The sequence below is a fragment of the Mandrillus leucophaeus genome, unplaced genomic scaffold (assembly GCF_000951045.1).
Source record: "Mandrillus leucophaeus isolate KB7577 unplaced genomic scaffold, Mleu.le_1.0 Scaffold1, whole genome shotgun sequence".
Taxonomy (NCBI): Eukaryota; Metazoa; Chordata; class Mammalia; order Primates; family Cercopithecidae; genus Mandrillus; species Mandrillus leucophaeus.
In genome coordinates this window covers 1,635,994-1,647,934 of record NW_012098097.1, presented here as the reverse complement: position 1 = coordinate 1,647,934, position 11,941 = coordinate 1,635,994, and the positions used below count along the sequence as shown (strand labels likewise).

Below are 11,941 nucleotides of genomic sequence, written 5' to 3'. Positions count from 1 at the left end.
TGTTTTTTTCCCCCCCTAAGAATTTAGAAAGCAGAATGTATGTTGGGGAGATCTGGTTTAAATTCGAGAAGCAGAGAAAACAAAGACAAGTAAAAAAAAAAAATACGTGATGTACACAGGATTGACAGAATAAAAAAAAAAGTCTTTCTGCAAGGGAATGTGACTATACAGAAATCTGGAGAGGAAAATACGTAATGTCAGTGTTAATAACTTTTGACCCCATTTAGGTCACTTTGAGTAACGAAACTCAAAACACTAGATATTTTTAGCAAAGTAAGTGCAGTATCCAGTCTCTCACAGCTGCCATGTGTCTCAGGCCATTTGGCAAATTCAGCATCTGCCGCATTCCCAGACTTTGATGAGGACACTCCGCGAACTACAGGCACCCTCAATAGGAGGACGTCCCAGGTCGGGGTGTGAGGGCGAATGAGGAGGCTGGGGAGGGGAGGCAAGAGTTAGGGAAACGGGGCCACACAACTCCAGATGCTGCGGCGGGAGGAAGAGGGGCTGCGGAGGACTCAAAACGCGCTCAGAGAGGCCCATCCAAATGCCAGGAGACAGAGCGCAAGGATGCTTAAGAGGAGACGTGACTGGGCGAGGCAGATGAGGAGAGGGCAGTGGGCCAAGGTCACCCGCTAAGAGGCGGCAGGTTTACCACTGAGACCCGAGCCCATGGTTTCTGCCCGCGCCTCTAGAAAGAGCGTGGCGAAATCCCCGATCCCAGGCGTGGAAGGCCCTGGGGAACAGCCACGAGGCCCGACTCTTGTGGCTCAGGGGCCCTGGGCAGCCGCGCGCCCCCGCTCACCACCGCTTGCCCCACCCTCAGGCGCGCTCCTCTTCCGGGCGCGATGCTTGCCTGCGTGCGCCGGGACGCGCAGGGCCGAGCGTCTGAGACGCGCCCGTACGAGGAGCGCCGTTTTCTAGGAGCCCCGCCCTCAGGTGCGCTCTGCAGGAGGCGGGGCGCGACTTCCGCGCCGCGAGCTTCCCTAGCTGGCCGGCGCGCTGCCTGCTCTGCCTGCGCCAGGAGCGCGCGGGTGCGCGCGGCCGCGCCCTCGCACAGATCCCAGTTGGGTCACCCGCGCTGAGTCAACAGACTGAGCGCGTTCAGGCCTGACAGCGCTGCGGATCCGGCCCTGAGGTGAGGAGGGCGTCGCGGGCGTCGGCGCTTGAGGCAAGCCTGGGACGGCCGTCCCTTGGGGAGTTGTGGGGTCGAGGAGGGGCTGGCCAGCGAGGGGCGGCGGGGAGGGAAGGGGAGTTCGGCGTCTGAGGTGTGGGGTGAAGCGGGCTCGGAAGCGGGCAGAGGCGGCGAGCTGAGGGAAACGGACCTCTCTCGGCTCCCGAGAAGCGCGGGTTGCCAACCTCGGGGATGCGGTGGGAGCGCCCAGGATTCGGACGTGAGGGGTCGGGGCCCTGGGGCGGGGGCTCCGCGAAGCTCACCCGGGACCGGGTCCGGCCGTGGGACATCGGGACACTGCCTTTGCCTGGACGCTGTCGTTCCACCCTCAGCGGCGTCAGGGAGAGAGGGAAAACAAATATTGATGTAAATTTCCTTCTGAACAGCTGGGTAATGAGCGCTTGCTCTTCCCCGCGAGGTTACGCGCGGATCATTACCTTGTGTGTTAAAAGGAGTTTCAGTGAGAAGAAAATGCGCAGATCTCATGACACAGTTTGGGAGGGAAGTTCCCTGATCCTAAAACACAAATAGGAGCTCCAGGCATGGAAATAGGAGCTCCAGGCGTGGAAATAGGAGCTCCAGGCATGGAAATACTTAATTGGATCGGAAAGCTGGGCAGGCTGGAGCTATTAAGCTGAAGGAGGGTTTCACCTGGGCTCCTTAGGCTTTGATTTACGTTTTAGATAAATAAGTCCGAAAATAATGAAGATAATAACCACGTTTACATTCTACGAGGGCGTTCTGAAGGAATCTAAGGGAAGAACAGTATTTTCTGGACTACAGCTTTGAGCCAGGCTGGGTGTTAGCTCTTTTAATTCTGACAGCATCCCTGTAGGGTTGGAGGGGGTTATTCTAATTGGGCAGATGTGGAGAATGGGCCTCAAAGAGGGTAAGCCACTTATTAAGGTCTCAACTAGTAAAGGATGGAATTGGGATGCCAGACTCTAATTCTGGTGCTTTATCCACTATATTTTGTGTTTGCCCGAAGAGCAATATTATATGTGTTTTAGGGAAGACTCCATAGGAGGGAACATTATTAGGGCAGTTAGGGCTTTGTGGGTATTTGTGTTAAAATCCAACTAAAGAGGTGTTAATCTTTGAATATGCCCTGTTTGAGTGTATTTCCTTTCAAACAGATTTAGTGTAAGGAAATCTTACATTCACTATAAGAGCAAATTTATTAGTACGTTCCATGTTTATTGCATGTCTTTTATTTTTAAAGAGACAGGGTCTTGGGCTGGAGTGCCGTGGTGCGATCAAAGTTCACTGCAGCCCTGAACATCTGGGCTCAAGGGATCCTGCTGAATAACTGGGGCTATAGGCGTGTGTCATGTGCCCAGCTAATTTTTTACTTGTTTTTCAGAGATGAAGTCTTGCTATATTGCCCAGGCTGGTTTGTTGCATGTCTTTTACATTCCAGATACTATATTATGTGCCAAGAGTACCGTACTGATATGAATATAATTTATAATCTCTGTCCTTGAGTTTAGTTGAGAAGGTGATTGTATAAAAGAATTTTATGATACCGTACTAAGTCATAACTTTTCTAGTACGTAAATTAGTTGGATTAAAAATAGTTTTAAGGGCAAGCTTTTAGGAACCTATTATGTATAAGAAAATTTATTGGATGACTTGTCCTCTGTGTACCATTGCATTGTTATTTTCTCCTTTAGCAAGAAACACTGTCATAAAATTTTGGTTAAATTATGTTGACAACTAGCATTTTTTTTTTTTTTTTTTTGACAGGGTGTCTCATTCTGTCACCCAGGATGAAGTGCAGTGGCAGGATCTTGGCTCACTGCAGCCTCAACTTCCCAGGTTCAAGTGATCCTCCCATCTCAGCCTCCTGAGTAGCTGGGACCGCGGTTCTGTGCCCCTACACCTGGCTATTTTTTTTTTTTTTTTTTCGTAGAGACAGTGTTTCTCCATGTTGCCAAGGTAGATCTTGAACTCTTGGGCTCAGGCCATCCTCCCACTGGGATTGCCACGTGAGCCACTGCACCTGACTGCATTTTGTTTTGTTATTGCACCACCTTTCAGTAAATTTTAAAGCGATAGAGAAGATGAGAGCATTTATAATTTATCCCTTTTTAAGTTAAAAGGCATATTTTATAGTGCTTTTGTTTTATTGATTGAGAAGCAAATGATGTAGCTAGGCAGGCGTTTATTTCATGTGCCGGATATGTTTCTAATTTCTCATTCCAAAAAAATCTTAGTTTTAAAGTATAGCTAATACCAGATGGCATTTAAGTTCTTGTGGCTCAGAGTTGTAATGAAATCAGTCTTCCAGTTTAAGCTGAAATGGCACATTGTTGAAATGTATAATATTACTTTGTGGTGAATTTTGGAAATCTCTTTTAATTGCTTCAGTTTTCTCAGTAAAGTAGGATTCAAGGTCATAATCTGAGGGTGTTCCTACAGATGGAAGCTTTGGAGATTTGGGGACTGAGAGAGTGATGGACTAGTGAAATATATGATTGCTAGGAAATTAAACATGACCCGTAGGTGTGAAAACTACAGTAGAGGACAGATATGAGTGCACAAATTAGAGTGTCTAATTTTGGATATCAGAAACTTCATAATCCATTCCCAATGCCTGCCTTTACCGTATTATCTAGAACATACATTCGCATCCCTTGCTCCAGTTCACTTTGCCTTATGCCTCTGCCATATGGCAGGTATCCCTGTTCTTCACAAAAGGCAAGTCCTTTTGTTTGAGAGTCTAGCTTTACCCTTCTTTTCTTTCTGCCTGGACATTCCATTCCACTCCTTTCCAAGCTCTTTCTCTCTTATCACATTACATTAAATTTTATCTCTCTGCAATGTTAGTGACAGTGTCTAACTTTATTTTTTTTTGCCTCGTAATGTTGGATGCATAAATCCTTCGGTAAATGTTAAGTGAATATGCCACTTTTCTCACTTCCCCCCTTCTTCCTTTCTGCAGGAGTTGGCCAACTCTTTTTGTAAAGTGCCACATAGTAAATATTTTGGGTTTGCAGACAGTATGGTCTCTGTCTCAGTAACTTTACTGTTGTAGCACAAAAGCAGTCATAGATAATACATAAATGAATGAGCATGGCTGTATTCCAATAACACTGTATTTATAGACATTGAAATTTGAATTTCACATAATTTTTGCATGTCACAAGATATTATTCTTTTTTTTTTCAACCATTTAAAAATGTAGAAACAGTGTTCCTCCTGGGCTGTGCCGAACAGACTGAGGATTGGATTTAGCCCCCACCTCTTTCATCATAGTTTGCACATCCTTGATCTTTAAGGACTCTCAGGAAGCCTTAATAAAGGAATCTGTGGTAAGATGATCCTGGTTATGATATTTCCATTGGTGGTAGAGAAGCAAAGATAAATAAGACAGTGTTTTTTTTTTCATCGAGGAGCTCATGGTCAAGTTCAAGATGAAAATATGTACATAAATAATGGTGACAGGGTATAGTTACTGCAGTTATATTTACTGGGTATAGAGGTAAAACACAGGAGTGATAATCAGCTCCATGTCAATTTAATAATGACATTTAGGCAATGTGATTAAAAATTGAGCTTAGTTGAGCACAAAATTTGAGGATGGTCACACAGGAGGACACAGACTCCTAAAGGATGGGGTAAATGCTCCAAAGTGGAGAGATTTGAGGGTCCTTTATATAGGCAAGACCTGGGGATGCTTAACAGGGTTACATCATTTTTCATACAAGGTTAGTGCATAGTTAGAGCAATTCAATTAGTTATAGGCAGTGTTTCTGTTTTGGGGAAGGGTATATTTAACATTTCACATTAAGGATGTAATGGTCAAAGGGTCTTTTATCACAGTCAAGGGGTCTTTTATCCCTGGCACCATCTTGTCTGAGCTAGAAACAAGAAAATAAGGAAGGAATTTCATATATAACAAAAGGTCAGTAATTAAGAGGTGAAGCTTCATGACCCAGTCTCTAAAGTCAACCTTCCTCAGTGCCAAACGACGTTTAGAACCCCCACGTAGACAGACTATCCATTTTCTGTTACATCTGCTTAGGTGGATGTGAAGTAACCTCTAACAGTCATTTGTTGGAGGTAGGGAATGTATTTTCAGCTAGCCTTTCTGGAAATCTTTTAAGGATACTATGAAGGTGACTGACCACGTTTCTTATCAGGATGGCTCTAAACATCAGGATGACTCAACTTATTTATTTTATAGAGTATAATCTTAATTCATTTCTCACAGAAATAAACATGGATATGTTTTAAAATTATGTCTCTATGAAAATAATTTAAAAATTTTAAAGTTATTTTACCTGCTACATAATAAATGGATTGTTTATTCCACAGATATTTAGTACCTCCTCTGCTGTGCAGTGAGTTGTTTTGCTAACTAAAAATATTTGGAGATAATGGTATCATTAGATAAGTGATGGATTTTCCGGGGGAGGCAGGGGAAGAGAGAGGAAAGCACTGCTTTTAACAAAGGCAGTAAGTATAATAGTAGGACTACCTTAAAATTTTAAGTAATTTTAAAAAATACTTTATAGCTTTCAAATTTCTTATTTTAATTAAACTCATGCATCCTAAATAATTTTTCTCTAACAATTATTTCTAAAGGTTATATACATTTTTATTACTTTTAGTGATGTGAAATATGTTCCATAGGACTTGGAATGTAGTAACCCAGTACTTTTTTTTTTTTTTTTTTGAGACGGAGTCTCGCTCTGTTGCCAGGCTGGAGTGCAGTGGCATGATGTCTTTCGCTTCCTGGGTTTGAGCGATTCTTCTGCCTCAGCCTCCTGAGTAGCTGGCATTACAGGTGCCCGCCACCCCACCCAGCTAATTTTTGTATTTTTAGTAGAGACAGGGTTTCACCATGTTGGCCAGGATGGTCTTGATCTCCTGACCTCGTGATCCTCCCACTTCAGCCTCCCAAAGTGCTGGGATTACAGGCGTGAGCCACCATGCCTGGCCATAGTAACCAGTAGTTTTAAGATAAATTAAGAAGTGAATTTTTGATATTGAAATTTGGATTTTGCAACTCCTGGTCTTTAAGTCAATTAATACATTAGAAGAGGAAGATGGGCTTTAGTGGGCTTTCAATTTTCTTGCAATTTATTGGATTTAGTATAAATTATATAGGAAATTATTTATCTAGGAAAGTTAAATTTGATTAAATCTTTAGAAATATTAGGTGTTTAAAACTCACCTAATTATTATTTAAAGCCCTACAATAAACTTAGCACATTCTCAGGTATGCTGTGGAACTATGGAAAATAACTTTTTTTTTTTTTTAAATTTTGAACCCTTATTTCTCTTTGTGCCATTGTTCTTTAACAGCTAAGCACTGCCTTTGTTAAAGAGTTTTTAAAGTATTTCATTGGTACGATTTTGAGTTGGAACCATATAAATTCTGTTTTGGTCTTGTGTTAACTCAGGTGCTAGTGAGTGCACTCCTAGATATTGTCTGTAGGATTGTTCCCATTTAGAGGCAATTAAACTTGAACAGTTAAACTTGAGGCAGGCCAAGCATCTTTTTACTGCCTTTTTCTTTTATTCTTCCAAAACCATCACATAAAGCTATAAAATTTTGGAATTTTAGTATAGAAAGAGGAAATGTATAGCTCCATGCTAAATATGGGGTTTCTTGTATCCCAAGAAAAGGCACCTGATAAGTCAGACCCTTCCTAAGGTCCCCTTTTTGGTCATGCCTCATTTGTAACTTTGCAGCCCTGTTTTCAGATATACGCTTCTGTCAGGAACACCACTTTCATGTCACCTCTGCTGTGTGGATCTCCACCTTTCTTTCTGGAAACCTCATTCTTTCATCCACAAGAGTTGCTCCCATCTCAAGGTATTAACCCTTTATTTTTGGGTGTTTGTCACTATAGAAGAGTACTGCCTTCCGACATGCTTCCTTCATCCCAGTTTTCCTACCCTAACTCCCTGTTAGGCTAGTCAGTATTGTCCTTTGGGATTCCAGACCCTGCAAAACAGTGGAGGATGGGGTGAAGAGAAGGGCCTTTGTGATTACCATATCAGTGAGGATTGTAGTCACCCCTTTTTTTATTCTATCTTGTTTCTCTTTCTTCTTCCCAAAGGACAGGTATTAATTCTCAGAGACGTTGTGGTCTCAACACTTGAAAAGGAAGCCAGATATTTTCCCCAGCATCTCATCATTTGCAAAGAATTTATAGGGTAGAGTTAGTGTTTACATTATTATACAGACCAGTGCTTACTATTTATTCCCCATATCCCTTTTCAAATTGGGCCTGCTTAGACACTGTGGACTCAGGGGTTGGAAGATGCAGCAGGCAAAGAGGAGGGTGAATAGGTACATTGTTGGGTCAGTTTACAAAGACCTGACTATAGCTTTGAAGTTTCTGTTTTAGATCAACAATAAAGTTTAATTATGCAGAATTAATGTTAAGAATGTTTCATTCTTTTCAATCAAACAGCTAAACCATGTATTTCATACTGTGAAGAAAACCAGCAATCAGATGGGTTTGGAAGGATTTTTGTTTGTTTGTTTCAATAACTTGAATTGAAGCTCAAGATTATTGAAATTTAATATTTTCATATGATTAGACTAAAGCTTTTGAGTATAAGAAAAATCAGGTTGTTGAGGTCGGTCATAATACTGAGTCATTGGTATAATTTGATGGCAGAGTTTATATTTTCATCATTTTTTTCTCTTTGTCATTTTACAGTTCATTCTGTAGGATTTCTTTGACTCGGTCTTCAATTTAGCTCTCTAATTTATCTTTAAATGAAGTTCATCCCATCTTTTAGTGCTTTTTTATTTCTATCAGTTTATTTCATTTCTAAGTTCTGTAATTGCTTTTTTCTTAATTGTCTTGCTCTTGTTCCAAGAATATGATATTCTCTATTACTCTTTTAAGGATGTTAGTTATACTTTTATGCACAGTCATGATCAACGTGTATAATTAGTTGCCATGTACAAGGCACCATTTTCAGCTTTACATGTATTAATTCTTTTAGTCATTTTAACAACCCGAAGAGGTAGATACTGTTATTGCTGTATTTTACAGATAATAAAACTTAGGCACAAAAACATTAAATAACTTGCCCAAGGTCTCAAAGTTAGTGTGTAGCAGAGGCAGAATTCATGTTTAGTTGGTTTGGCCTCAGAGGTCGTACTCTTAACCTATACTACTTTGTGCATTGTTAGTTCTTGTGTTTGTTAATTTTGGTGCCTTTGTAATATTGATTAAGATGATTTTTGCAAGAAATAAAATCTGAGACTAGTTAGCTTAAGTGAAAATGAAAATATATTGGGAAGATAATAGAGCATTTCACATACTCCAAGGAAGAAAAATCAAGTTTTGAGCATAGTAGGTGTGGTACATTAGAAGAAAGCTTTGAGTAAGAATGTATAAACTTTCTTTCTTAAATGTTGCCATTCATGTAATTCAGTTTCCTTGACTTCCATCCCGTCTGTGGGTCTCTTAGTTAATTCTGCCAAGAGAAATTTTAACTGACACAGCTCGAGAGTACTAGTAGTGTTGGTGGTGGTGGTGGTGGTGGTGGTGGTGATGATGGTTTGTGTGTGTTAGGATGGTGTTTGGGGAGTTGGTTTAGTTTTGCTTTAAAAAGTTCTGATGAGAGGTGGAGTGGGTGGGCAGGTTCTTTAGACAAGGCCCTGAGAGACTCAACCTTGAGTTCAGGAAGCAGTTGCCAAAAAAGGAAAAATGTTGTGAATCCATCTACTCTATGAGTCTGTTATATAAAAATGAAGAGTTAAGCATCCAGCATTCAAATTGGATTAATAATTTAGTAGCATTCACGAAATCAATGTGTTTTGGCAGGTAACTTGAGAATGTTCATGCTGCATTAGGTTAGTATTTCTATGTTTGTATTGTAGCAAATAATTTTTGAATGAGTACAGTTTCCTTCCTTCCTTCCTTCCTTCCTATTATCAATTCTTTACCAAATGTGATGTAAGTTGAGACTGTTAGAAGAATTTATTGACTATTATAGAAGTTGATTTAACAAAGAGTCTAATATGACAATGTACATGACCTAATTTTTACATCATAGTAAAACAGGCCCTTTGGAGAGGGGGACATGGGTTTTTCTGATGAACAGCCATTATTTATATTCGTACCAAGGCTTCTAACATGATGATGCTATTACCTCACATTACCACCATTCCAGTGTTGTTCTGTTGCCCACTAGTTGCCATTTCCACACATTCATCTATCACAAGATTCATAAAGGGATCAGATTCCTGCAATATTCCTTGGGCTTGTCTGCCACCACTTAATTTTCAGTGATAACTTCTTGCCCATACATTTTTTCAATTCGGGAGGGTAAGCTTTGCTCATGGTGTCTACTCCACAGGTTACAGATGCCTTGGAACAGAATGCTGGAATAATTTATTTTAATATATCTTCTATTCTTGACTGCTTTTGTTTTGCTGTTTTTAATTTACTCATTTAATATTTTTACAGTATGTCTAATTGTTTAATGACTTTTTTTTACTATGTAATACATAGGAAAAAAGCATGAAGAAAATAAACGTTGTCTTTAATTTCATTGCCAATTTAAAAATTCTTTCTAGTCTTCCTTCTGTGCGTATAAAGAGGATGCTCATTTAAGCCAAACTTTAATTATATATATTTACTGGAAAAGACAAACTGCCTCTTAAAAATTGTGGGCCAGGCACGGTGGCTCACACCTGTAATCCCAGCACTTTGGGAGGCCAAGGCAGGTGGATCACCTGAGGTCAGGAGTTTGAGACCAGCCTGACCAACATGGTGAAACCCTGTCTCTACCAAAAATACAAAAATTTGCTGAGCATGGTGGCGGGCGCCTGTAATCCCAGTTACTCGGGAGGCTGAGGTAGGAGAATTGCTTGAACCCAGGAGGTGGAGGTTGCAGTGAGCCGAGACCGTGCCACTGCACTCCAGCCTGGACAAAAGAGTGAGACTCCATCTCAAAAAAAGAAAAAAAAAAAAACTGTGAGTTTTCTTTATCTAGGTGTAGACAGTCCGCCAGCTTGGAACAGATGGTCCTTGTTTTGGAGGAGAGTTATATCAGTGGCCCCACTAGGTAGGTTTATTTAAAACAAGGCACAGCAATTTCTCTGGAAGGTTTAACAGGATTTTTGTTGTTGTTGTTATTTCCCCTAAGCTACCTTCTCAGCAATTCTTGGTATGCAGAGATCCTAGGTTACTGGGTCGAGTGTATTTGAATAGGCGCCGTGGACATTGCAGTTGAGGCTCTGACCACTTCTATTTTGAGTTCAGCTGGAATGAAACCTCTTTGAAGAATCGAGATAGCTCCAGCAGAGGTACACAGGCAGAAAGGATTTCAAGGATCTTCAAAGGGTAAAAGTACCCTGGAGGAGGGATACTGGACCTGTGATAGTTACAATGATTTAGATCATTCAGTTTTACTTTTTTAAGTAATTTGTTAAGATAAAATTTATTTCCAAAGTAAAACTCCTTACCTTGTAAGCACTTTCTCCTCATTCTTTACTCTCCCTGGCCTCTGACAATCACCAGTTGGCATTCTGTCCCTACATTTATCTTTTCTGGAAGTTTCATATAAATGGAGTCATATAATATTTGACCTTTTTAGTCTTTCACTCGACATAATGTTTTGTACACTGATTTAAATTGTAGCATGTAGCAGTAGTTCATTCCTTTTTTTTTTGAGACAGAGTCTTGCTCTGACGCCCAGGCTGGAATGCAGTGGTGCGATCTCAGCTACTGCAACCTCTGCCTCCCGGGTTTAAGCAGTTCTGCCTCAGTCTCCTGTAACTGGGGTTACAGGAACGTGCCACCATGCCCAGCTAATTTTTGTATTTTTTTTTTTTTTTTAGTAGAGATGGGGTTTTGCCATGTTGGCCAAGCTGGTCTCAAATTCCTGACCTCAAGTGATCTACTGCCTTGGCTTCCCAAAGTGCTAGGATTACAGGCGTCAGCCACTGCACCTGGCCACTTCATTCCTTTTTATGGCTGAATAATATGTGTATGTATATGCCACAATTTGTTCATTTATCTGTTGATAAGTATTTGGGCTGTTTCACCTTTCTGCTATTCTGAATAGCGCTACGGTGAATGTGTGTGAACATGTACTCAATTGAGTCCTTATGTTCATTTCTTTTGGGTGTATACCTAGGAGTGGAATTGTGAGGTCATATGGTAATTCTATGTTTAACTTTTTGAGGAACTGCCAAACTGTTTTTCTCAGCATCTGAACCCTTTGCTTCCCCACCAGCAATGTATTCCAGTTTCTCCACAGTTTCTCATGAGAACTCTGCTCTCATTCAAATTATAATTCTCCGTAGGTAACACATCATTGTTCTCTGACTGCTTTCAAGATTTTTTATCATCTTAATTTTCAGCAGTCTAATTATAATGTGTATGGGCATGTATTTTCTTTATGTTTTCTGGACTTCACCAAGCTTCTTGAAACTTATTATATCCCTTGCTAAATTGGAAGTTTCCAGCCATTAAGTCTTTAAATTTTTTTTTTTTTGGCATTCTCCTCTTCTTTTGTAAATCAGATAATATGAAAGTTAGACTTTTTGTTATTGTCCCATAGTTTTCTTTCTTTCTTTTTTTTTTTCTTTGAGACAGGGTCTCACTTGCTGGGGTGCAGTGGAACAATCTCAGCTCACTGCAGCCTCCTCCTACTGGGTTCAAGAGATTCTCTTGCCTACCCAGTAGCTGGGGTTACAGGTGCCCACCACCATGCCTGGCTAATTTTTGTATTTTTAGTAGAGAGGGATTTCACCATGTTGGCCAGGCTGGTCTTGAACTC

General features: G+C 40.8%; 1 protein-coding gene across 2 annotated transcripts in view; it reads left to right on the top strand.

The window, feature by feature from the left end:
• The first annotated feature begins 1,008 nt into the window (after positions 1-1,008).
• Positions 1,009-11,941, top strand: part of ABCA5 (ATP-binding cassette, sub-family A (ABC1), member 5) — an 89,513-nt gene continuing 78,580 nt past the window's right edge. The window contains exon 1 of one of the 2 annotated variants that reach the window (XM_011982844.1): positions 1,009-1,138. The gene's annotated coding sequence lies outside the window, so the exon portion shown is untranslated. The remainder of the gene's footprint in view (positions 1,139-11,941) is intronic. The other variant, XM_011981373.1, reaches the window with a different exon arrangement.